The 25,230-nt window shown below is 39.6% G+C and overlaps 1 pseudogene; it reads right to left on the reverse strand.

Annotated features, from left to right (window-relative positions):
- Positions 1-11,758: 11,758 nt before the first annotated feature.
- Positions 11,759-25,230, reverse strand: part of LOC129763130 (replication factor C subunit 3-like) — a 68,021-nt pseudogene continuing 54,549 nt past the window's right edge.

Consider the following 25,230-nt stretch of genomic DNA (forward strand, 5'->3'; position numbering starts at 1 on the left):
TGTTCATGCATCAGGGGTATGAACAAGATGAACACTTTTGTTATTGTCTTGGATATAGTGAGGGCAGTGCGTTTCAAACTGAAAAAAAGTCATTTACACTGAAATAAAATCTTATTCGTTACTCGTGAATATTTGATGATATTCTAAGACACTGGTTTCATCAGTTCTCATCGTCGTTAACAGTTTACTGTGATTGCTTGGTAAAGGTGGAAACAGAATGCCGCGTTGTGCGTCGCTTCTCATCAGCTGTCATTGCTTGCGTTTTGTACTAAAGCGTTTGCCTGTAATCACAATGTAGCGTTCGCATCGCCGCTTTTCACGTAAATAAACAAAAACAAAGTAAAACACTCAACAAATTCAATCAACTAGTGAATCTTTTATTTAATTTCAATAATTCTATGTATGCAGATCACAGCTAGTTTAAAAATTGGAACTGAAAAAGACTGAACCGACATCGGAGAGCAGCCGTCATCGTACTACCTGAAATAATATGCGAGACACTGACTACCGTAGATGGTGAATTTGCCTTTGGAACTAGAAACGCGAATAGGATTTTTGGTATGCTGATGCGACAAAGAGACCGCGATTATGTCCTGACTTTGATGCATCTGGTGGAGAAAATCGCAACGGCGCTTCACAACTTCATAAGTGAAGAGGGTTGTGAAAGTTCTATGAATTTGAGAGTATTGTGTGCTCAAGTTATACTTGTTATGGATTTCTCAGCAGTAGAAATATAAATAAGAACAATTCCAATAAGGCTTCGTATCAGCTACGTGACACACTCACCGGTTATGTAATAGATAATTAAATTAGATAACCATGAATAAAAAATTAAAAAATCGACAACATGGCGTTTTTTTTTTCATTCCTCAACAAGTGTGATCATTTTAGGACTCACTGAGGTCAACAGTCTCATGCAGATGAATAACGGTATGGTTATTTCATCAAGGTTTTTTTGCGAATTAATCATGTCTCGGAGGTTTTGCTGCATGCATTGTTTTCACCATCAGCTTAATGTCACGAAGATCAATATTTTTGTGCTGAGAACTGATCGTTCAGGGTCGTAGTTGCTGGCAGTCCTACAATATAAAAAATATATATTTAAGACATTGAATATCATTATAGTTATATCTTTTATTCACCTTCATTTGCTGACAAGTGATTACAAAATCTTTAATGCTTCAAAATAATGCCATGATGATGCTGCAATCGGTGTCAATCCTATACTTGGAGCTCATTTATTCCGCGAATATCTATCACGTAACGGCTCTTCCACTTTCGTTTCAACACTTCCACCACAAAATAAAAGCATAAAAACAAATCAAGTAAGATGCCCTAATATTTAAAAAATGTTCAACTGTAATCTACCTCCTTGTTTCAGTGCATTTGGTATATCAGTCCAAATTTTCTATCTCGTGTGGCTGGTTTCACACAGTCGATGTTCCTTCGACCTGAAGCACTCGTTTGTTTTCACAAATTCAACTAGATTTGTTTCACGCTCCATTTTGAACGAATTTCAGATCGTGGGAAAATCTTTTTCTTGTTGTGTCCATGGCATCAGCTGAATGTTTTTAAAAACAACACATTGACATATTCGACGCAAGCAGTTTAGAATCATTGTGGGCGACTATACGGAAACACACATATTTAAAATAAACTGTCAAAGCACAACTGTTCCAACGTGACGCATAACGCGGCATTCTGCTCCCCCCTTAAGTGTTTCGCAGTTGACTTGGAAAAAGACGCAGTTCTACGTCAAAATATTCGCTCTGATCCTTTCATGAATGTACATCAAATTGACGCGATATAAATCGAGAACCAAAGAAACAGTGAGAAATTCTATTTTTCACCCCAGAAATAATTCAATTGAATCATCCAGTGTCAACCCTCATTGCTATGTCCGCTACATGTTTCGACGAATTCCTGTTTCAGTGTCACATATGCAGCAAAGTCCGTTTCAATCAGTCCCATCAGGCGGAATGTGTGTCACCTTGAAAGCGAAATAGTAGCCTCACAGTGCCTATAAAAGCAGACTACTTCACATTTATCATACTTTGCGTATCATACACTCGCAACAAACCCGGTCCCATCACAGGTAGCTCCCAGCAGCCACTGGTAGAAATGGCGGATGCTCACACCATCATCAGCATCATCATCATTATCGTCGCCATCACTCTCGTCGCCGTATCAGTTGATATACAACCAGCGGACAAAATGCGATCCATGCAGCGGAGATGAGAGGGAGCGAGAATGAACCAACTTCCATTCAAAATAGCATAAAGATATCAAAACAATTTCTCGATTTCTTGGGTCGCGAATAAAAGGGCTGCTGGAGGACAGCCGAGGGGGCGGCTGGTTTCGGGTCGAATAATAATGAAAGGAAGTTTTATGCGCCAATTGAAAAGGACTGAGAACTGAAACGGCTATCAATTATCATTAATTTACAATACACAATGAGAAACAGACGAACCACACCGGTTGCCCTTCCCACCGCCCGATGCCAGCCGTCGGCCGTGAGAGCATAAAGAAAGAAACGACTCAGACTTTTATTCAGTTGCCGAGACCTACGGAACGCTTGGTTCAGCGGCCAAGCTTTCGGCGATATTCTCTGCCCACCCTCTTCCGTCAGATAGTGAATTGAGCCGGAATTTTAGTCTAAATCAGCTCTGCCAAAAACAAAGCACGGAACAGAGGAAAAAAACACAAACTTGTCCCCAACCTGACGGGGAAAGGGGTTCCTCTGCGTGAGTTCCGCCGGGCATGGCAGGGACTGAGGGTAAAGTACTCTTTCAGCATAATAATAGACTCTCATTATGTTTCCCTTGGTGTGCAGTTCTGTGCGATAGCGAAACCATTCATTCCATATCTAATATTTAAATGAACCATTGTTCTGAGCCACGGAGGACCCTTTCCGCGGCCCTCCTGGCTCGAAGCTGGGATGGGCTTTCGCTGGCGGTTCCGTTCGGCATTTTCATGGCAGCGAATATCTCGAAATCGATCGAATGAAACCATTGAATTTACTGTGGGCCGAGCTGAGATTGCATTCTGTCCGGAGACCATTAAACGTGGTTTGGGTTTTAACAGTTATGCAAAACTTGGAGGAAAACCCCTCTGTCAAATTTCGGAAACAAATACGATCCTCACGCGAGAGTGCACTGCCACAAAGGACCACTTTCAACGTTCCTTCGAGCACTGCCGAAAGTGTAGGCACAATAAGGTGGCACGACTCAGTTGCATTGAAAGGGAAAATTCTTCGACGGAAAGCGTTGGCAAGGGGGAAAGGGATGAGACAATTCAGTGAATAATGCATCACCAGGGAGGTATTTACAAGCTGAATGGGAACATAGCTTGCCTGGAAAGATTTGGCGAGATCTAATTGTGCGCGCATTCGGAACGAACGAACAAACGGTCGAGCAAACGGAAAATGTGTTCCTTCTGGCGAAAGGAAAGGAGGGTTCATTTATTTTCAATTGGAATTGGAAATGAATGAGTTAATGGTGCATAGTTTTTCGATTGGTTAGCTGCAGAAGAGAAGCTTCGGGAAGCGGTGGGTAGCCTACTCAGTTGAATTGATTATCGCTATTGTTACGGAGAACAATATATTTTATAAAGTTTGGAAGTTTTCTTATGGTATGGGGCATGCTGAAATTCGAAAGTTTTGAATAGTTTTCACTGTTGGTGTTGACGTATTCAAATACCTCCTAGATTGAAAAAATGCTCCAAATCGTCCGTCCTAAGTTCTGATTATGTTAGTTTGCAAAACTCGATATTCCCACCATTTTTGCAACGTATATTGAATGTGTAAAAGTTATGCATTTTTATTTTATTTATAATGATACTACATCCCATTGAGAGATTAGAACTTCTTCACAATTTTTCGCCAATAATCCCGATCCATGGCTGCAGTTCTCCAACTCCCGGCTGCACCGATTCTTGCCAAGTCCTGCTCCACCTGGTCCAACCACCTCGCTCGCTGGGCTCCTCTCCTTCTTGTTCCTACCGGATTCGATGCGAACACCATCTTTGCAGGGTTGCTGTCCGGCAATCTTGCAACATGCCCTGCCCATCGCACTCGTCCAGCCTTGGCGACTTTCTGAATGCTGGGTTCGCCGTAGAGTTGCGCCAGTTCGTGGTTCATTCTCCTTCACCATACTCCGCTTTCCTGTACACCACCGTATATTGTTCTGAGCACTCGGCGTTCGAAAACTCCAAGCGCTTGTGAGTCCTCTTCAAGCATCGTCCATGCTTCGTGCCCATAGAGAACAACCGGTCGAATTGGGGATTTGTACATGGTACACTTCGTACGGGGTCGGAGTTTGTTGGACCTCAAGGATTTGCGGAGCCCATAGTAGGCACGACTTCCATTGACAATGCGTCTTCGAATTTCACGGCTGTTGTTGTTGTCAGTTGTTATCAACGAGCCAAGGTAGACAAATTCCTCTACCACCTCGAACTCGTCGCCGTCGATCACAACACTACTACCAAGAAGAACTCTGTTGCGATCAGTCCCTCCTGCTAGCATGTATTTAGTCTTAGACGCATTGATCCCAAGCCCAATCAGCCCTGCTTCGTGTTTCAGTCGGGTATACAAGTCGGCTACCGTCGCATGTGTTCTTCCGATTATGTCCACGTCGTCGGCGAAGCAGATAAACTGACTAGACTTGTTGAAAATCGTGCCCCGCATGTTGAAGCCCGCTCTCCGCATAACACCCTCCAGCGCCACGTTGAAGAGCAGACAGGAGATTCCATCGCCTTGTCGAAGTCCCCTGTGAGTCTCAAATGATTCCGACAGCTCACCTGAGATCCGCACACTGCACCGCACACCGTTCATCGTTGCCTGAATCAGTCTTGTCAGCTTTCGGGGAAAGCCGTGTTCGTCCATGATCCTCCATAGCTGTCGTCGGTCGATTGTATCATATGCGGCCTTGAAGTCGACGAAGATGTGGTGTGTAGGGACTTGATACTTGCGGCACTTTTGGAGGATCTGCCGCAGTGTAAAAATCTGGTCCGTCGTCGTGCAACCGGACATGAATCCGGCCTGATAACTTCCCACAAATCTACTTACTATTGGCGATAGTTATGCATACTGTCTTTTTAGTGTGGCCATCAGATCAGTCTTCTATTTTTCCATTACGGGTAAAGTGGTCAGTTTTGATTGTCATCTTATGTTTGAGGGGTTTCATGACTTTTGAATCACCCTGTGCCTCAATAGATCTGTCGCATATTGACATATAAATAAAACCAGAAACTGCTGCCTTGGTGACCATTCCGCCGTATTGTTGTACGGATCAGATTTAACACGCTGAGTACCTCGTCGGTTCCTAGAGAACGCCATTGAGCATTTTGTCAGGAGAGAGTAAGAAAACAAAAAGTATATATGGATTTATTTTCGTATGGAATAATTCCACACCAAATCAGCCTGCCAGACCCTCTCCGATTACGAGGTATGGCTATTAAATAACGAGACAGCGCGCCTGGAGGGCGCCCTAGAAGGGTGGGGAAAAAACGAATAGTGCGTTCGGTAGCTTGAAGTCTCAAGGCGCTAAAAAAATTTGTGTCCAAAAGCGCGGTGTAAATAAACAGAGATAATGCAGTGAGCAGTGATTGCTGCGATGACAAAATGAGCAAGAGAACGGTGCGGTCGTAAACACTGAGAGAAACTTTTCCTCAACTCTATAGAGCAAGTATTAATTGGTTGCCGTTGACACCAATGTTTTTGGATATCAAAATTTAAAGTCCCTTATTAAACATTGTTTCTTTAATGAGCCCCCACAGGAAACCTCTGCCACACTCCCATCGCCGAAGCGGCGATTTTGAAGACAATCGTCGACGATGGTGTGGCTGAGCAATGGAAAATAACAAAATAACTATCGGTGACTGGCACGTAGGTAATCGACCAGATCCCCGTGCACTATCCGCTACTGTAATGAATTCTTGTCTGAAGTTCAGAGGCGTGAACTTTAAAATCATTTGTATTTCTTCCGTTGACGAATGTATAAAGTGCGCTACAAATACAACGTCCCGTCACCATGAAGTAAATGTAAAGGAATTAACTGTCAAATATTCTCCCATGGAAATCGTATGGTAGCATTCAAATACAACATCACTGGCAACTTTGACGTTGGCAAAATAAGTCCAAGAGAATAATTGACGGGACGGTAACGGTGATATGTATGTGTAGCGCACTTAAGGGAGGACCCCGGTCTGGAAAATCGAAAAAATCGAATTTTCGTTTTTTTTTTGCATTTTTGGAAAGCTTATGCTTTTAGGAATGTTGTCCTAAAAGGATTTTTCGATATTTGATTTCGTTGGAAAGTTACAGCCGCAAGGGATATAGTATTGCTGTACGAATTTTTGAACACGTTTTTCTCGAAACAATGGTTTTTCAACTGGTGGTATCGATATCTCAGAGTCTACTCGACCGATTCGGCTGAAATTTATATCAGCATGTAAAAATGAATTATCTAAAGCGTTACATAACCGTTTTTCGATAACTCATTTTTTCAATTTTTTATGAGGTTCTAAACAGCGATTTTTCATCAAAAAATAACTAATTTTTAACAAAAATGACCGTCGTTTTGGCAATTTTTCGAATTTTCAAAAACCCCTATGTAACGCTTTAGGAATTGTCCTAAAGTTTCAAAATATCGAAAAAGAATCGAAAATATATCTTCTAATATACCTTGAACAATAACCAAAATATTCGAACACTCCACTTTCACCCAACATCTGAAAAAAAATCACGAAAATTCATTATTTTTCGACCTTCTCGACAGGGGTCTCCCCTTAAATTAACAAAAACCTCTAAAATTTGAGAGTCCACTTACAATAATCTACTTCATTTTCATAATGTCGTTATTCTATTCCTTTGTCATGGTTTTCTACTGTCTACTTATTGATGAAAAACCAATGATTTCGAGAAGAATTTACGTGTTTTTTTCCCGCTCCATTGAAGCTGCCAATATAGGTTGGTTGGTGGTGATGATATTACTGCTGTTGTTGCAAAACCGGATGTGACTGAGGAAGATGTGAATAATGAGTCTGTTCGAGGGATGCTACCATTGCAAAACCCGCAGTGGTGGACTACCATGTCTGACACATGGGTTAAATCACTTTGATTGGTACGGTCATGATCGGCCATCTTTGCCATTGGTTATAACACTCAGTGCCATAAATTATCAAAATTTATTCACGAATGGAGGAATTAGATTTTTCCCAGTATCGGGTGAATTCTCTTCTGTTAAAACTCAACTCCATATCTGGAATAATGAGTATAACACAAGAGTCGAGACGCGTGAACTTTGTCTGGTATATTGATCGAAAACAGCATGAACGAATTTCGAAAAGCCTGCATTCAGGCACTTCCATTACTGTCAATAAATTCAGATGATTATCACGAACGTTAAGTTGATCTTCATCGCTTGCAGTGAATTTTCATTGAAAACGTGTCACCCATTGCACATATAAATGGTGGTGTATGCCATTTCCGGGCAATCGTGAGTAGATTCATAAAACGTAGCAAGAGTTATTCTATACATTCCATTGCCGAACTCGCCAAAAACAAGAATTTTGTGTGATGAATTGCCATCCTTTACCACTAATCGATTTTACTCTCAATTGGTGACGTTGAATTTTATGTTTTGATTTTCACTAACACGCAATGATCTTCATTTTCGACCTTACGAATACCATGACGAAAAAGAAGATGCAAATGAAAAATGAACTTCATGGCAAGCTGATGTTGATGTTCATTCCACTGGGGTTCATTGATAGTGTTGTTCCATATTTATCGACTCTCGCTTGAGCAGTAGGTTATCAATACAAGGAAGGCAGAAATTCGCCGGATATGAATGTCGTGAATGTGAATATTTTCAGCACTGATAACACTAAATAGAAAAAATCGCTACTCCCCCACGAAGCAATCGATGATACCATCCTGGGGCAAGAACCAGTGAGGGAACTTGTTCTCCAGCGTATATAAGTCTCTTTCAAATCCGCTTCCCGTATTTTGCGGAAACCAGGCGTTTTCATATCATCCGACAGTTAATGCAGTTTGATTGTTCTCTGCATCGTCATGTTCCGTAAAAGATGAGAAAATTTAACCTGTAGCCATTTGATCAATAAGCTAATCTGCGAAAAATCTCTCAAGTCAAACCGAAGTTACCTCAGCTTTATCGGGTTCAGAGATCTATTTCAGTGGCGACGAGAAGCGACCGGTTTTGGCAGCACAACATCTGCCGTATAGACCGCTTGAATGATCCCAGTAAGATTTACCCTTATGATTCTGCATTGAGAGTGTCAGGAGTAGCCGAAATAATTTCCTACCAGTCTACCTAACTTGACTACTCTTACTCCACAGTGGCATTCCGAGCACCAACCATATGGTTGAAGTGCTCACTTCAAGAAGGTCGGCCGATAATCGAATCTAAACATGGATTCGTCTGCCTCTATCGGTTCTATTCATCCGTACCTTAGGCACCGGCTGTGTAAGTCATAACTTGAAAGCTTTACTGAGTGCCTCCTCTGGTGTTTTCGCTGGCTTGAGCGAACTCAACTTTAGTTGCTCTTAAGTTCATCAGTATATCCTGGCTGGGAATTTGGCCACCTACAAATAGCCGGATAATAATACATTACCGTCGATTCATTGGTTCCAGTGGACACAGCGCTATTCATCGTACTTTCAATTGATCCTCGGTCCACCTTAGCACTGTTGTAATTGTGAACCTTGTTTTTCTTTTTCTTATTTAACTTAGCAGCGTTTACTGGGCCGCTCCCATTTGTCGTGGCTGGTATCACACCATTTGTCAGCGTCACGGATTTCTTCTCAAAGTAAAATTTTTGTAATGCTGCTCGGTGAAATTTAAAACGGTGGCAGATATATATTTTCATCGCGGTTGCCAAGAATGACAATCATCAAAGTTACCAACACCGTGTAATAAAATGTATCAATTACATATTGCATCTGACATTCATTTTTCATACAGTTGGCAATATGTACATTCTTCTAATGTTTGCATTCTTTTACCAAGGGTTTTTCTGGGTGTGTGAAAACTGGTGTATCAATTCGCTAAACCTACCAACGGTCATATTGAAAGTCTACTGTACTCTAGTGTATTGTTTGTGAACTTTTTAAAAATCCGACCCGAAATGATTGGAACGTATATTTTCATTTTTTGATGTTCCCTTAATTCGCATGAAAATTTTCAAACGCATTATAAAGCTCTGCTTTATAATGAACAGAACTTCAAATGTTTTAGGCAACTTTGGCGAAATCATTGAAAAACTCGGGTTTTTTGTCGTTTTCGAGGTGTTGAGAAAAAAAGAGACAGTTAGTCTCATGAGAATTTTCTTTAAAAGAAATGATGAGAATTTTCTTTAAAAGAAATGATGAGAATTTTCTTTAAAAGAAAATCCCTAAAATAGTATTTATTTTATCAGAATCTCTTACAATTGCGTCGCAGCGTTACGAGTTGCAGAAAACATAACACGAAACAAGACAAATGATATATCAATCTGAAGACAATTTTGAATTATTCCTGAATTATTCTTGGATGCGATGAAAAAGACGATTATGATTCTTTGTGCGTTTTTCTAGAGAAAGTATGCCAAATTTGTTGTTCCGTTTAAGATGAAGATATTTTAATTTTAAATACATGAATTACTGCAGCTTGAAATTGATGCAACTGGTGAAAACCGTTGAAACTACTTATAGCAGATAAGGATCGCAATAAAGTTTGCAGCAAGATTATGTTAGAAACTCCGTTTAAAATCGTAGGCAAAAAAACAACTAAAAGAGCAAAAATTTGAAGCAGAGGAAAAATAAAAGAAAAGAAAAAAATTGCGAGAATCTATATAAATCAAAGCTATTCCAATGACTATGCGGGAAGCTTATAAAAATAAGAGACCGGGCCGCTAGTGTCTGCTATGAACGTACAAACACGTTTTTCTCACTATAGTAGTTTGTGAGCAGCAGCGATTTGAATGGAACGTGGTTTGTAGTGCGCGTCGACGCACCTACTCATAAGGCGCTGTCGGTGAAACAATTTTTAGCCGATAAGGGCATTCCAGTACTCTAACATGCCCCGTACTCGCCAGATTTAGCCCCATGCGACTTTTTTCTATTCCCCAAGATCAAATCCGTGTTATAAGGTATCCGATTTCAGTCCGTAGAAGAGGCGAAGGAAAAATCGACGCAGCTTTTGAAAGCCATCACAAAAGAAGAGTTTCAGCACTGCTTCAAACAATGGAAAAATTCAGGGCGCTCATTGACCATCTTTGTGTTGTTACGTTCACGCACCAATCATCAGCGGTGGAGATCGATCCACGGTCGAATGAAGATCGATTCATCCATACAACTGCTCTGCTCTGCAACGAACATCGGGCTGCTGTTTTAGTAAGGGGAGATCCCTGTCAGGAAGGTCGAAAAATGATGAAAAATCGAAAAAAAATGAATTTTTGGTTTTTGCATTTTTAGGAAGCTTATGCCCTTAGAAATGTTGTCCTAAAAGGATTGTTCGATATTTGAATTCGTTGGAATGTTACAGCCAAAAGTATGAAGGTACCTCAAGTATTGCCATACGAATTTTAAAACACGTTTTTCTCGAAACCATGTTACTTCAACTGGTGGTACCGATATCTCGGAACTACTGGACCGATTTGGATGAAATTTTTTATCAGCATGTAAAAATGAATTATCTAAGGCGTTACATAGTAGTTTTGACATAGGACTATGTCTTTGATTTCTATATAGGGGGGTCACTCTACGAAAAATGTAACGATTTATTAAGAGTATTCAAACGCATATTACTCAAAATGGTTATTGCGACATATGTTGTGTTATATATCATTAGACAGGAAATTTATCCAGATTTTTTTTTGCTTGAAACATGAACAGAGAATATAGCAAAAAAGTTAACAATTTGACGATTTAATTGGGGTATGTTTTCTTTCGATTGCACTATCCACTCGCTTCCTCTCCAACGCAATGAGCAATTTTTTTGCCTATATTCGGGCGTTAGCTCATAATGTGAGCGAGCAGAGCTGCAATCCATCACCGTCAATGTCACAAAAAAACTGACCATAGTCACTCAATTCCTCTCACGGCACATGAGATCCAAATATTCAGTAGTGATACTCACTTTTTTGTTTCTGACACCTAACCAAATGACGGTTGGTTCCAATGCCTCTCACTGCCGATCGCTCTGTTTTCAACTTTACGTTACGAGAGATGTGAGTGATCAGACAGTTCCAATCATTTTTGACAATCGCGACGGTTGTTTAAATTAGTTTGTTGAAGTAGAAGTTGTTGTTGTTGTTAGAGGTGTCTAAATTTTTTGTTTATTTAATTATCGATTAATCGTGGGGCCAATATTTGATTCATTCGAACAATTGTCTTTCTGAGTTCGATTAACCGAGCGAATATTTAATTTCTTGTAGTCAAAATGAACAGACATTTATAATGAAAAATATTATGGTGTCAGAATTTTAAAAGTTACATTAAATATAATTTTAAAATAAACATGGTGCAGCATAATAATTTTTGAATGAAATGGTATTTAAGTATATTGATAATTTTACTATTTTATAATTATTTGCGAACCATGAAAACGATCCGATTGAATACCGACAAGGCGTGTTTTTTTTTTATTTAGAGTTAATAATTACCAGAACTACTGAAGTTTAATTAATAAACGTGAGATGAACACAAAAATTTTATTTTTTCATAAGACGAAAGAAAATTGCAATCTCAAAGAATCGCTCAAAAATCATCCACTTCCATTGAGGCTTTATTGAGAAATGTTTTATACAGTGCCACAAACTGCGCCACGAACACTTCCAGATGGAATATATGTTTGCTTCCTTGCTGTATCCGGTGTTCATAATGCCCGAAAAAAAATCAACATTTGCGTCTTAAGACTCATATCGCAATTTTTAATCAGATTCGGTACCAATCCACAGATTATAACATTCGATAGAACGCCTTGTGATAGCAGCTGGTATAGCTGTTTCCTCACCACTTCCAGCTTCTGTGGACTTTGTTCGAGGGAAATCTGATTGGCGGTTTCTCGATGGAATATTGGCCAGTCGATTCCCAGCACCTCTTAGTTGACCGTGAACGGTTAGTGTTGTACCTTGCAAGCTTCCAGCATGAGTATAGCATAATTCTTTTCGCTAGCTCCAAAGGAATGTGCTGAAATGCAAATAGTGTTGTTACATTCAAGAAACGAACAAATGACAATCTTACATTTAAAATTTTAAGAATATCCTCCTAAGATAGAGCCGGCACTCTTATTCCCAAGCAACGACTCCTAACCGCGGGAATAACCCGTGGAGTAGAATTGGCGCACAAAATCAATCTGCACGTAGACAAATACTTTTCAATGGTTCTTCTCAGCGCATCCTGAGTATCTTTGGTCAACTAATCCACCTCGGACAAGACGAGTCTCATATTCACTGGGATCAATTTGCTTGATCAAATCCGACACGACCACCTTGTTATATATCCCGACAACCGATGAATTCAACTCCATGTGGTAATTACTGCTGATGGTCCTGATTTCCATCTTCCGGTTCGAGGGTGTTGTGAAGTTCATTATCTCTTGCGTAGCCGTTCCGCGCCCGGTTGGTAAAGTTTCCGCAGCAGACACATGATACGAGTTTTCTTACTGGCCTGGAAGGACCGTAGAACATGCGGGAAGTCTCCCTGGTAGCAAATATTAATCAGATGCGTAACTTGCGTTTTGTGGTAGTCCAGTTTAGACAGCTGGCGCGGTCGGTAGCGGTCAACCCAGAGAGCCATTGTTCACAAAAATTTTTGATGTATTATGTATACAAAAATCCTTGGTGACTTTTTGTTTTCGTGTTGGCCTTTGTCAGAATAAATGTCCTTACCTCAAGAGATGCCATTTATACACATCAACGTTTCAGATTTCGTCAAAAATCTGAAACGTTGATGTGTATAAATGGCAGATATTTTTGTAACTGCGAGAATAGCAAAGTAATGTATGAAAAAAGGGGTTGTTAGCGCAGGGAATCAAGTCATAAAGAGAAGAAATACCATATCCCTGCAGTCTGCAACTGAAAATATAAATCTGCAACAGGATAGACAGGATTGTGTTGAATCGTGTTGAAATTGCGAACATGTCTACAAATTTAGCATCCTTGCAATGATGAGAAACAAATTTGGTAAAAAAAATCGAAGTCGAACGGGTTTCAAAATAAGTACTAAGTACTAATACAAACGTACTACGTAGAGTTGGCGAACTAAACTAAAAACGTTAAGGCCATCTGAAAAGATGAAAAGAAAAAACATGTCTGAAAATACAAAATTCTTCAAATTGTAATTAAAATGAAACTGTATATTTACATCTGGCATCCCTGGTCGTGAAGAAAGAACACAAAGAGGCGAATGTTATGAATAACACCAAACACCAAACCATCAGCTAGACTTTTGAGTGTCGCACTATTCTGACATTTCAGCAACAGGACTCTCACCAAGGAGCTCGGATTTCTGCTGTCAAGTAGAAGCCCACCATGTGTCCACCATACTCTTCTCACACTATTGGACTGGCTTTGGGATGGTCACCAAAGATAATCGTAGTACAAAATATGTTGATTATCTTTGTGTGAGTACCATCACTTGATTCTCACGACAAATCGCAGCTCTGAATGTGAGTTGATGCCTAAAATGAATTAGTCTCCATTTACTGATAATAGGATTGTTTTTTTTTATTGTATTGTATGTTGTCCAATCAATTTGTGCTCAATTCATGTTTTTGTCGTGTAGGTCTCACTACTAACAATTTGTGTAATTGTGGTCCAGGATGTCATAATATCGAGTATGTTATTTGGTTATGTGAAAATGCAATAAATTTATTTAAATGGCTGCTGATTTAGTAGATCGAAAGGGTATACCCACGTAAATCAGATTATGATAGCTTGAGTAGTCGCGATCTTACATGGCTATAAAGTTATCACAAACAATATTCCGGACAACGTGGTAACGAAGGAGATAATGCTAGTTTTATCTATAATATATTTTTGTAGTCATAGATTGATTTGACCCAGGCTGATATTTATGTAGGTCTTAACTATTTAGACTTGTGTTCAAAAATGATACATGATGTGTCTTTGTCTTCTTCTGCATGATAAAATAAACAGAAGAAAAGGGTAGTCATGGCTTTAATGTAACTCCTATGTAACGCTTTAGGGATTGTCCTAAGGTTTCAAAATACTCATAGGAATTTGTTCTACGACACCCCGTTTCTTCAGAACCGATACCACCAGTAAGGTACCGATTTCAGACAGCATCTACGCATCCAGCTGCCAACAGCGTCATAATCATTATTCGTGCACTCAAAAAATGGAAAATACATCTTCAAATATACCTTAAACAATAACCAATATACACGAACACTTCACATCATTCGTAACATCCCGAAAAAATCCACAAAAATTCATTATTTTTTGACCTTCCAGACAGGGGTCCCCCTTAAGGTATATTTGAAGATGTATTTCCTATTTTTTGAATGTTGGGACAGTTGAATGCGTAGATGTTGTCTAACATCTGGTGCTGATGGTATCGGTTCTGAAGCAACGGGGTATTGCAGAACGAATTGCAATGAATATTTTGAAACTTTAGGACAATCCCTAAAGCTTTACATAGGGGGTTTTAAAATTTTGAAAAATTGGCAAATGGCGCCAATTTTTGTTAAAACTGAGCTATTTTACATGGAAAATCGCGGTTCAAAATCATACAAAATCGAAAAAATGAGATATCAAAAAACGGTTATGTAACGCTTTAGAAAATTTATTTCTAAAGGCTGATAAAAAAAATTCAGCTAAATCGGTCGAGCAGATTCTGAGATATCGACACCACCAGCTGAAAAACATGGTTTCGTAAAAAACGCGTTTGACAATTCGTACAGCAATACTATATCGCTTGACCTCATATTTTTAGCTGTAATTTTCCAACGAAATGAATTATCGAAAAATCCTTTCAGGACAACATTTCTGATGGCAGAGGCTTCCCAAAAATGCAAAAAACAAAAATTCGAGATTTTTTCGTTCCTCCAGACCGGGGTCCCCCTTCATAACACAACAGTGATTATATCGACTGTCTCCGCTGTCCGGTGGTCTAACTGGATAATGGAAGAACAGAAGGAATACTCTTACGCCTAAATGGCTACTTTGTAATGTACCATATGCAAATGGTATAGAAGGAATACCCATACGCCGAAAAATGGCAACTGTGTAATGTGCTATTTACAGATATGATAAACATGTGACATGTACACGATAAAATTCGCTACATTCAGCTAAAATGCTAATGAGCCTGAATAAACAAATAGGATAACAAAAATTAAGCAGAACCTTTCGCGCTTGTCATCCGTCGATGATGTGAAAATTTACTTCTTAATCAACTCGACTGCCAATCAGGGTTGCCATAAAAAAAATCTGTGTATTTGATCTGGGAAAATTTTTCAATCTTGGTTTTTCCTCAGAAAATCTGTATTGACATCTGTATAAAGTTTCTAAGTTCAATTTTGAGGCATTGAATGACATAGTTATTATTGATACTAAAATATAATTATTGTAGTTAATCAAACGGTAACAATTCAAAAACTGGAGAACTGCCAAAACTTGAAAAAAGGGATATAAAGTTTCAATTATGCGGGTGAATTAAACTTCTTCAGATGCTGCTCAAAATCTTCAAAATCTGATCTTGCTATCTGAGATATTATATATTATTCTGGGTATACATTGCCCAACAGAGTAAGATAAAGTTTTCTGGTTTCCGCATCAGGCTGAGTGAATTCTGATGTGTCAGATTGTTTGTTTCAAAATGAAAAATTCGTTTCTCTATTTGGTTTTGGTCGTAGTTGGATCATTCTAGGTTACATTAAACGATAAATTCCAGTGAGAGCATGACGAATATTTCTGACTGGATTGGATTTCCTGAATTGAGTTAAACTTATGTTTTCACTTTGGGATTACGAAAAGTAAATGACCCCGATTCAAGAAAAAAAAGAATTAATAATAAATTATTACAATTTATTGTTAGGGAATGCCAAAATCGATTGGGACAACATTATGAAACCATCATCAAATTTCTTCATTTTGTTCAACGTTCAAAATTAAACAATTTTCGTTATGCCACCGATATCTAGTGTCTTAATTTGTAACTTCTATATGCTCCCGAAATCGTAATCCTACGTCAAAACGTATCCATGGTTCTTGAAGATATTTGCAATGATTAAAACAATGAATTACAAAGCATGGATTTTCATGAAAGTATGAGCGTACTTTTTTACCTTTCACTGTTCTTTAGTGAGGAGAAGATAAACAGTGGTATTTATTCATTGCAACGCTAACCGATGACGAAAATTCTTGCATCTTTTCAGCTTAGATAGAACATGAGAAATCCAACATGAAACAACACGCCATAGCGAATGTCAAAAAGAGATTACTCTCAATTCAGACTGATTCAAATGCTATACAAGTAAATAAGTGATATGGAAAAAAAAATATTATTGACATCAGGTCATAAATAATATAGAAACGTTATTTCAAAAATTCTGTACATTCTGTATGGAACTCAAAATATCTGTCAACTGAGGTAATTCTTAAAACATGTAGCGTGTTACTTGTTTTCTAGTATGGTCCGAAGGCATTTTCGGCATATGGAAAGAATATTCAATTAATGTCGCATGTGAAATTTGTTTCCTCTAAAGGGTGTGTCACATCAAATTGGATCACGGAAAAAACGCTGTAGAAATTTAATTTTTAGGAATTATATCTTCAGCTTTCGCTTATAATCAGATAAGAGTGTATAGCCATGCTTCACTGTCAATTTTTCGTAAATTTGGAAAAATGTCGAACGAAAAAGAGCGTCGTGAATTAATCCTGTGCACTCATTTCGAGAATCCGGAGTTGTCACACCGGGACATCGGTAAGATGCAGGGAATTGTCCAATCCACGGTCAGCAGAGTACTAAAACGATACTTCGAGAACCTAACCATCGACCGGAAGGTGAAGAACGGCAAAAATGGATGCTCCGTCAGTGAAAAAGATCACAAGCGCGTAGTTAAGCAGTTTAGACGTGATCCGAGAAGTTCGGTCCGGGATGTCGCCAATAAGCTGAATTTGTCAAGTTCATTCGTTCAGCGGACCAAGCAGCGGGAGGGCCTGCGTACATACAATGTTCAGAAGGCTCCTAACCGCGACGAAAGGCAAAACATGGTGGGGAAGACGCGATCCCGGAAGCTGTACACCGAAATGCTGACGAAGCCGCATTGCCTGGTAATGGACGACGAAACCTACGTCAAAGCGGACTTTCGTCAGCTGCCGGGCCTGTTGTTCCACTACCACTATTGAAGCAGCACGAGGGCCCGACCATCTTCTGGCCGGATCTCGCTTCGTGCCACTATTCAAAGGACGTGTTGGAGTGGTACTAAGCCAACGGGGTCACCTTCGTGCCAAAGGAAATGAACCCGCCCAAGGCGCCGGAGCTTCGCCCAATAGAGAAATATTGGGCGATTATGAAGCAGGCCCTCCGGAAGATCCCAAAAGTTGTCAAATCGGAGGCGGACTTCAAGAGAACATGGATTTCTGTTCAAAAAATACTACAACCTGACGTTGTACAGAACCTTATGGACGGGGTAAAGAGGAAGGTACGAGCATACGGGCTTGGGCTTGAAGTATGAATAAAAAGAAAATGCCAAAAGTTGTTTAATAGTTTTTATTTTACTGTCTAAAATTTTCAAAAGAATCGGTCTACTGGGCGAATTTCTACAGCGTTTTTTCCGTGATGCAATTTGATGTGACACACTCTTTAGTTGAGATCAAGCGTGTAGCATGTGTCTAAAGTGAATCTATTGTGGCAACATTTTGGTTCGTTATATCTACCCGGGATGCAAGCTGATTTTTCAATGCTTTGAAAATTTCACAAAGTTTATCCTTGATATATGAGGGGCTTAGAATGAAAGGGGTGTAAGTGATTTGATCGATTTCTCTACATCGACTCTTTCTTTTGGTCATTACTTAGCTGCAAATACATTCCCAGCTGAATTTGAAAATGTGGAAGATAGGTCAGAACCTCATCTATCGGATTGTATAGAAAACTTAAATTGGAACGTTTTTGCAGTTGAGTTATTAGCTAAATAAAAAGTTGATGAAGAGAAATCGATCAAGTCACTTACACTCCTTGCATTCTGAGCCCCTCATATAATATAAATAGCATTAAACTCTCCATTTTGTTTTGGGGTCATACCGCTTCTTTCGAGTGGTTATTTCTTTGGGGATTTTCTGGGTATTTCTTATATACATTTCTCATATCTATGTTCTGTTGGAAAATTTGGAATATCTCTGGTTGACTCTGGCTTTTGATCCGTCCTATGCGACAAAGCAAACTTTCTACTAAAAAGTGATTCTCAAATTTTGTTTAACTCTGAAAAAATACCCAAAGCTTTATCAAGCGAATCGACTGAAAACATTTCGTAACCATGCGGCCGTGACAACGGCACTACTCTCTATATTTCGTTATTGTTTAGTATTTGAACTTCAAAAATAAATTTAATTTGATTTTACACTAAAAAGTAAATTTAAACTCATTTTTGTATGACCAAATTTTGATCGAACACACCTTTATATTTTTTTTTCTCGTGTGTTGATTCCGATTGTGATACTTGTTTTTTATTTCAATGCATAATAAATATTGTGTGTGCTTTCAGAACGTACGTTTGGGCTATTTCGAAACATGAAACATTGTAGCCTGATTGGTATTGCACTATTGCTGCACTATTATTTCCTTATTCCTTTTAAGTCCTAAAGTTTCATGGGATTACACTCTCCAATGAAGCCTCCATTGATTAACGATAATGCTGATGAAATTTGCATTCTCGTGCGCTTTGTGTGAAGGCTTTGCCTTAATTTTCCCACACATGGGCCCAGTAATTGGTGACCTCCATATTACGCATTCGATTAGACAATTACATGCAGCCGAGACTCAACACTATCATTAGCAACACGTTATTATCCATTACACAGATTATACGCATTTTCTTTTCCATATATTTTTTTGTTTCGTTCTTCTGTTTCGAACATCCAGCAGGACTGAGTCACGCACCCGTACTAGAGCAATGTATGTGAACCAACCGTTCGAAATTATCGCCCTGATTGTGTTTTTTTCTCGTCATCTCGGCCTATCAGTCGCCACCACCGACAAACTGTCAGCCTGCATAACAGAGAATAATGATCACGAGCATCGAGCGAGATGTGAGAAAAGATTTATTTAATGACAGTTTCCTATCAATTTAAGCCCCATTCATTTAAATAGAGACACATGACGATCATTTTGTCGTGTCGTGCTCACCCTCGAGCTCCTCCTCCCCGGGGGATCACTTTGCTCGGGTAACTTGTTCCACTCACACAGCCAATGGTGGAGGCTTTCCCCATTTGCCAGCATGTAGGTACTTCTCGGCAGCTCCGGTTCTGATTTCTTCTCCTTGCTCATTGGCAGGCAGAAACAGAAACAGTCGAGCGGAGAGTGCGCCTTCGATCCTAGGGCAATCAATTTTAATGAAATCTCACACAGTATTGTTTTTATTTGAATCATTAATTATATAGTTTCCTCACGACTTCCCTCCTCGCAGCGATGGCTCGGGGGAGGCGAGTGGATGGCAGCAGCCAGCATCCCAATGGAGTACAAGCACTCCACACATTACATCGGACGTCGTCAGACACGAAGGGAAGGGAACGCAAACTCTTGTGACTGATTGTCTATCGGCTTATTATACTTTCCGAATCTCGGAGGAGCGAAATAACGATTGGAATTCAATTTCAATGGAAGATTTTAACGAGCTGCAAGTGATGGTGGGCTGATTGAAGAGCCAAAAACACCGAGCGAGTTCCGAAGCGTGATGCATTCGTGCGGCCGAGAGCGTGATGTTGTCTCGTTGATCGGGTGCGGCGTGGGTGAGGGTAGGGAATGATGAATGTTTTATGGCGTTGAAGAGATTTGCAATTTTTATGATGAAATATCTGATGTTGCGTTCGGGAGGGATTGTATTATAGGTTTATTATTGGCTATGGATGTGAACGTTGGTGATGGAATTCTGTGATTCCCCTTGTGGATGAGTATGAGCGAAGGTATGGCGAATACATCTGGGTTGTTACATCACTGAACTGGGAATTATGCATGAATTATGTCCTTAATTTGTAATAGGAACATTACACAATCGAGGATGAATGCAGACCTTGTTAGTTAACTTTGGTCAAACTTAGGCTGACCAAACAGTTTAGGAGTATCCCTGTATCATATTCCTCATATCCGATCGATAAACTTTTACTTAGTCGCCACAATACATACTCAAACTTATTACATATACAGGGAAACTTCGATACAACGTACCCTCGATATAACGTACATTTCACCTCGATATAACGTACACATTTTCAATGGACGAACCCGAACCATCTCAGATTGTAGCCAAACGTTGTGAGTGTAAAAACATTGATCATTTGTGCAACTTGGAAATAAATTAGACTACTTTTTGGAAAGGGCCAAATTTTTTTTCTTTATTTTCTACAAAAAATTAAAACTCCGAAACTATAATACCTACAAAGTTTTGGTCAAAGAATGAAGTGTAGGAAATTGTTTGAATTTTCATGTAAGAAAATATATAAATAAAATTACACTCAAGAAAAAGTATTTTAATGATTGAAATTAATTTTTCTCAAAATCGTTTTTTTTAATTCTCATAAAACTTACCAAAAGTAACCTTCTTCTAATGTATGGGAGACTTGTTGATAGTTGTATGGAATATTCAAATATGAATGTTTTTGAGAAAAAAACAAATTTTTATTTTCAAAATGATTTTTGTAATGTTTTTTTTTTGAAAATGAGTTTGCTATTTTTTAATGAACGCTTGAGCATTTTCCTATATTTCATTGTCTGAGCATTGTCTGAGTAGTTCTTATAGTTTTTGAATTAGTTTTTTTTGAAATTTTAAGTTATTTTATTTTTTTTCCGAAAAAATCACTTAAAAAATTAAAGACCTACAATATTTTCGTCAGAGAATGAAATATAGGAAATAATTTAATCTTTTCTGATTTTTTTTTCAAAAATGAAATTCATTTTTCTCATAAATCTATTTGTTTTGAAATAAATAGTCTATAAAACTACCATCAAGAATCCCATACATCCCACTGTTACAGGAAACATTTTATTTTTAACAAATAAGCGGTCATTTTACCTATTTACCCTTAATCAAAAGTATGAGAGAAACATCATGAGAAATGTTGATTTCATCTTCTAGTTGGATTTTGTCATAACTATTTACTAACTCAAACAGCATGACAATGAAGTAATATGAGTTATGTTTCTGAGTTTTTTATTATGCTTCGATATAAGGTACAATTCGATACAACGTACAATTTTGAAAGCGAAATGTACGTTATATCGAAGTTGCCCTGTACATACGACATGGGCTGAAGGTTGTGCAGGCCACTGATCCATCACCAAGAGCTGAAGATTGTACCGCTCATGGCAACTCTACACGAGCTGAAGATTATGCTGGCTAGTGACCATTCTATCCTGGATTCCTCGAGTCGAGAAAAACGCACCACGCTAGATATGGGGTACAGAGTAGGGGCGGCGTTGTTGATGATTGGTCAGCTGAATCCCAATAGGAAGTATCCCATGTCGGGCACACGTACAGAGCATTGGCGACTGCAACATCTCAATTATGAGAACTCTTTGTAATACTAACCTCGAGCCAACCGCGAGTAATCGGTTGCATACAACTAACATAGTTAATAAGAAAAATTGTAATTGTCAAAATATTGTACTCCCGGCCCCGTCAGGCTAACGTCATGTGAGCCTTAATAAAGGGTATTTCAGAAGGGACGCTACTAAAGACCGATAGGGACAGCAAACGACGCCATATTTTTTCCCACTCTCTTAACATTTCTCTTCAGTAATTTGCCATTTCATAATGGAAAGATATATGATCCAACAACGAGTCGAGATTATTAAAATTTACTACCGAAATTCGGAGTCAATGACCTCAACTTTAAGAGCGCTACGTCCAATTCATGGTCGTCGTAATCGTCCTGCCAGATCAACAATTGAGCGTCTAGTGTAAAGTGACCAGATGGTCAGAGGTCTAACGCGGGACACAAAAAAACAAAACGTTATGTATATACGTTATGTGAACATAAACCATAGTTTAGAGAGTCTCATTTATTCGTGAAACTCCTAACATGTGTCCTAGCAATTAAACCTGACCTGTAATCACTCAGTTGTGATTTTTCGGTGGTTTAGATTTTGTTTACGCCTGAAAATCTCTCACTCGGTCAGAGCATTTAGGTCTGGCAAGCACGATTCAAATTCTACAATTTTCATCCAATTATCGAATGGAATGCTCGAATTTTTTTTTTTTTTTTTTTATCTGTATTATAGTGACTTTCAACTCATTTGGCTGGTTCGTCACTTTTACTTCCATTTTTGGAAGAATGTCGGAAGTGAGTATTGAACTCGTGACCTTTAGCGTGAGAGGCATGGATGTTACCACTACGCCAGATCGCCTCCATGCTCGAAAATTCCAATCCATTTCTCATCGTTTTTTTGTTAACGTATACATTGAAAAAAAGGACTAATTTGGGATGGCGATGAAAAAACTACAAAAGATAATTTAATGGAACAAAAGCCTAATGATTCGAGGCTGTTGATTCGCAGCAGCAGCACTGTCGAGCAACTTGATGAGTTTTTCATACTGCCAGCTTCACCCCACAGCGAAGGAGTTGGACATTCTGAAGCACTTTGTGTCCGCCAGATATAGCCAATCTGGAATTTAAAATATCCTCTCTCTGCCGCTCCTTAAGCCGGGAGATCGAAGCAACCGGTCAAATGATGAAGGATAATCTGGCCAAAATGGACATTTTTATGCGGAAGCGTCAGATGAGACCGACCGTATCTGAGCAGCAGGCAATCATCCAGAAGGACTTCTTTCCGGTTAAAGAAGTGAAAAACTTCTTTTCGTACTAATAATGAAAGACAAAACGTACTTGATGCTAGAATTCAACGAATGCAAGGAACCGGATACTTTACGTTCCCCAGATAAGTGATGGCGACGAATATATCACACATATCAAGTTCTCCAAGAAGGTCATTCTCTGACAAACGAGAAGGGAATGTCCAAGCCGCTCTTCTTTCGAGTCATATGGTAAACTGGGAGATATACAGTACGAAGTGCTTGCCGGAAGTTGCGAAAGTGATGTGGTCGAACCTGGGTTCAGCCCATTATGCCAAAAGATCACTGGAGGATGGATCGGCTGGAGATAAACCGCCAACTTTCCCAACATCCCCCAGCTGCGACTGATAGAAAACTTTTTCGGCGAATGGCCAAAATGGAGAGACAGCCGACCACCCAAGCCACGAAAAGGTAAAAGAACACGCTGACATACATCTTCTCATCGGCCATAGTTGGGGTTCTGGCCAACTTCCGTAAGGCCGCCAAGCGTTTCATTTACGATACTTCATCAAACAATCCTGTCTCTTCCTGTCCTGTATACGCTAGTTTTGTTTTTTTATCCAAAATATATATTTTTATTAAGGCTCATATGGCGTCAACCTGACGGGGCCGGGAGTTCAATATTTCGACAATGTTTGCCTTATAACTATGTTAGTAATATGTAACCGATTACTCGCGGTTGGCTCGAGGTTAGTATTACAAGTGTTTTCGTAATTGTGATGTTGCTGTCTTCAATGATCTGTACCTGTGCCCGACACGGGATACTTCCTATTGGGATGCAGCTGACCATTAATCAGCAACGCCCCCCTAGTCTGTACCCCATATCTAGCGTGGTGCGTCTTTCTCGACTCGAGGAATCCAGGATAGAATGGTCACTAGCCGGCGCAATCATCAGCCCGTGTAGAGTTGTCATAAGCGGTACAACCTTTGGCTCTTGTTGAATGATCAGTGGACTGCACAACCTTTGGCCCGTGTATCTGTAAAGAGTGTGTGTATGTATTGCCGCGACTAAGTAAAAGTTTATAGATCGGATAGGAGGGATACGAAACAGGGACACAAAGAAGGAAACATCATTAAACGTTGACATCGGCGTTTCTGAGGAACAGGTATAGATGAAGCAGAAGATCAGGATCACGGCTACCTAAGATATCCCGGACGGGGATATCCGATTGTCTGCCTTTTGCTCTCAGTGCTCTAGAGAGCTGAGAGCGAGCAGCATGGAACCGGATACACGACCAGACAATATGCTCGATGTCGTGGTAGCCATCGCCACAATCACAAAGATTGTTTGCTGCGAGCCCAATTCGATAGAGATGCGCGTTTAGGTTGTAGTGATTGGACATAAGCCGAGATATCACGCGAATGAAATCACGACCGACATTCAATGCCTTAAACCAAGCTTTTGTCGAAACCTTAGGGATAATCGTGTGTAACCAACGACCGAACTCATCTTCACTCCACATGCGCTGCCAACTAACGAGTGTGTCCTGACGAGGAATGTGAAAAAATTCGTTATAAGTAATTTGCCTTTCAAAAAGTGTGCCTTCTGAAGCGCCCACCTTAGCTAGCGAGTCCGCTTTCTCATTCCCCGGAATCGAGCAATGAGAGGGAACCCATGCTAAGGTAATCTTGAATAATTTTTCGACCAAAACACTCAATAGATGTCTTATTCTTGTTAGGAAATAAGATGAGCGTTTATCAACTTTCATTGAGCGGATTGCCTCTATTGAGCTGAGACTGTCTGAAAAAATAAAATAGTGGTCGATGGGCAATGTTTCAATGATCCCTAATGCGTAATATATCGCACCCAGTTCAGCGACATACACGGAACAAGGATCTTTGAGTTTGAAAGAGGCACTGGAATTTTCATTGAAGATGCCGAAGCCAGTGGACCCGTTTATGCATGAACCGTCAGTAAAGAACATTTTATCAGATCTAACTTTCCCATATTCTGCCGAAAATATCTCCGGAATGTAATCGGAGCGTAGATGATCTGGGATTCCATGGATCTTTTGTCGCATGGACAGATCAAAATTGACAGAGGAATTGCAAAAGTATGGGAAGCAAACTTGGTTGGAGATGCCCGGTGAAGGGTGCACTTCATGGGTAAGGTACTCATGGTATAGAGACATAAAACTTGACTGAGGAGTCAGTTGGAGTAGATTTTCGAAGTTATCAATCACCAATGGATTCATGA

The sequence above is a fragment of the Toxorhynchites rutilus genome, chromosome 1 (assembly GCF_029784135.1).
Source record: "Toxorhynchites rutilus septentrionalis strain SRP chromosome 1, ASM2978413v1, whole genome shotgun sequence".
In the NCBI taxonomy this organism is placed as follows: domain Eukaryota; kingdom Metazoa; phylum Arthropoda; class Insecta; order Diptera; family Culicidae; genus Toxorhynchites; species Toxorhynchites rutilus.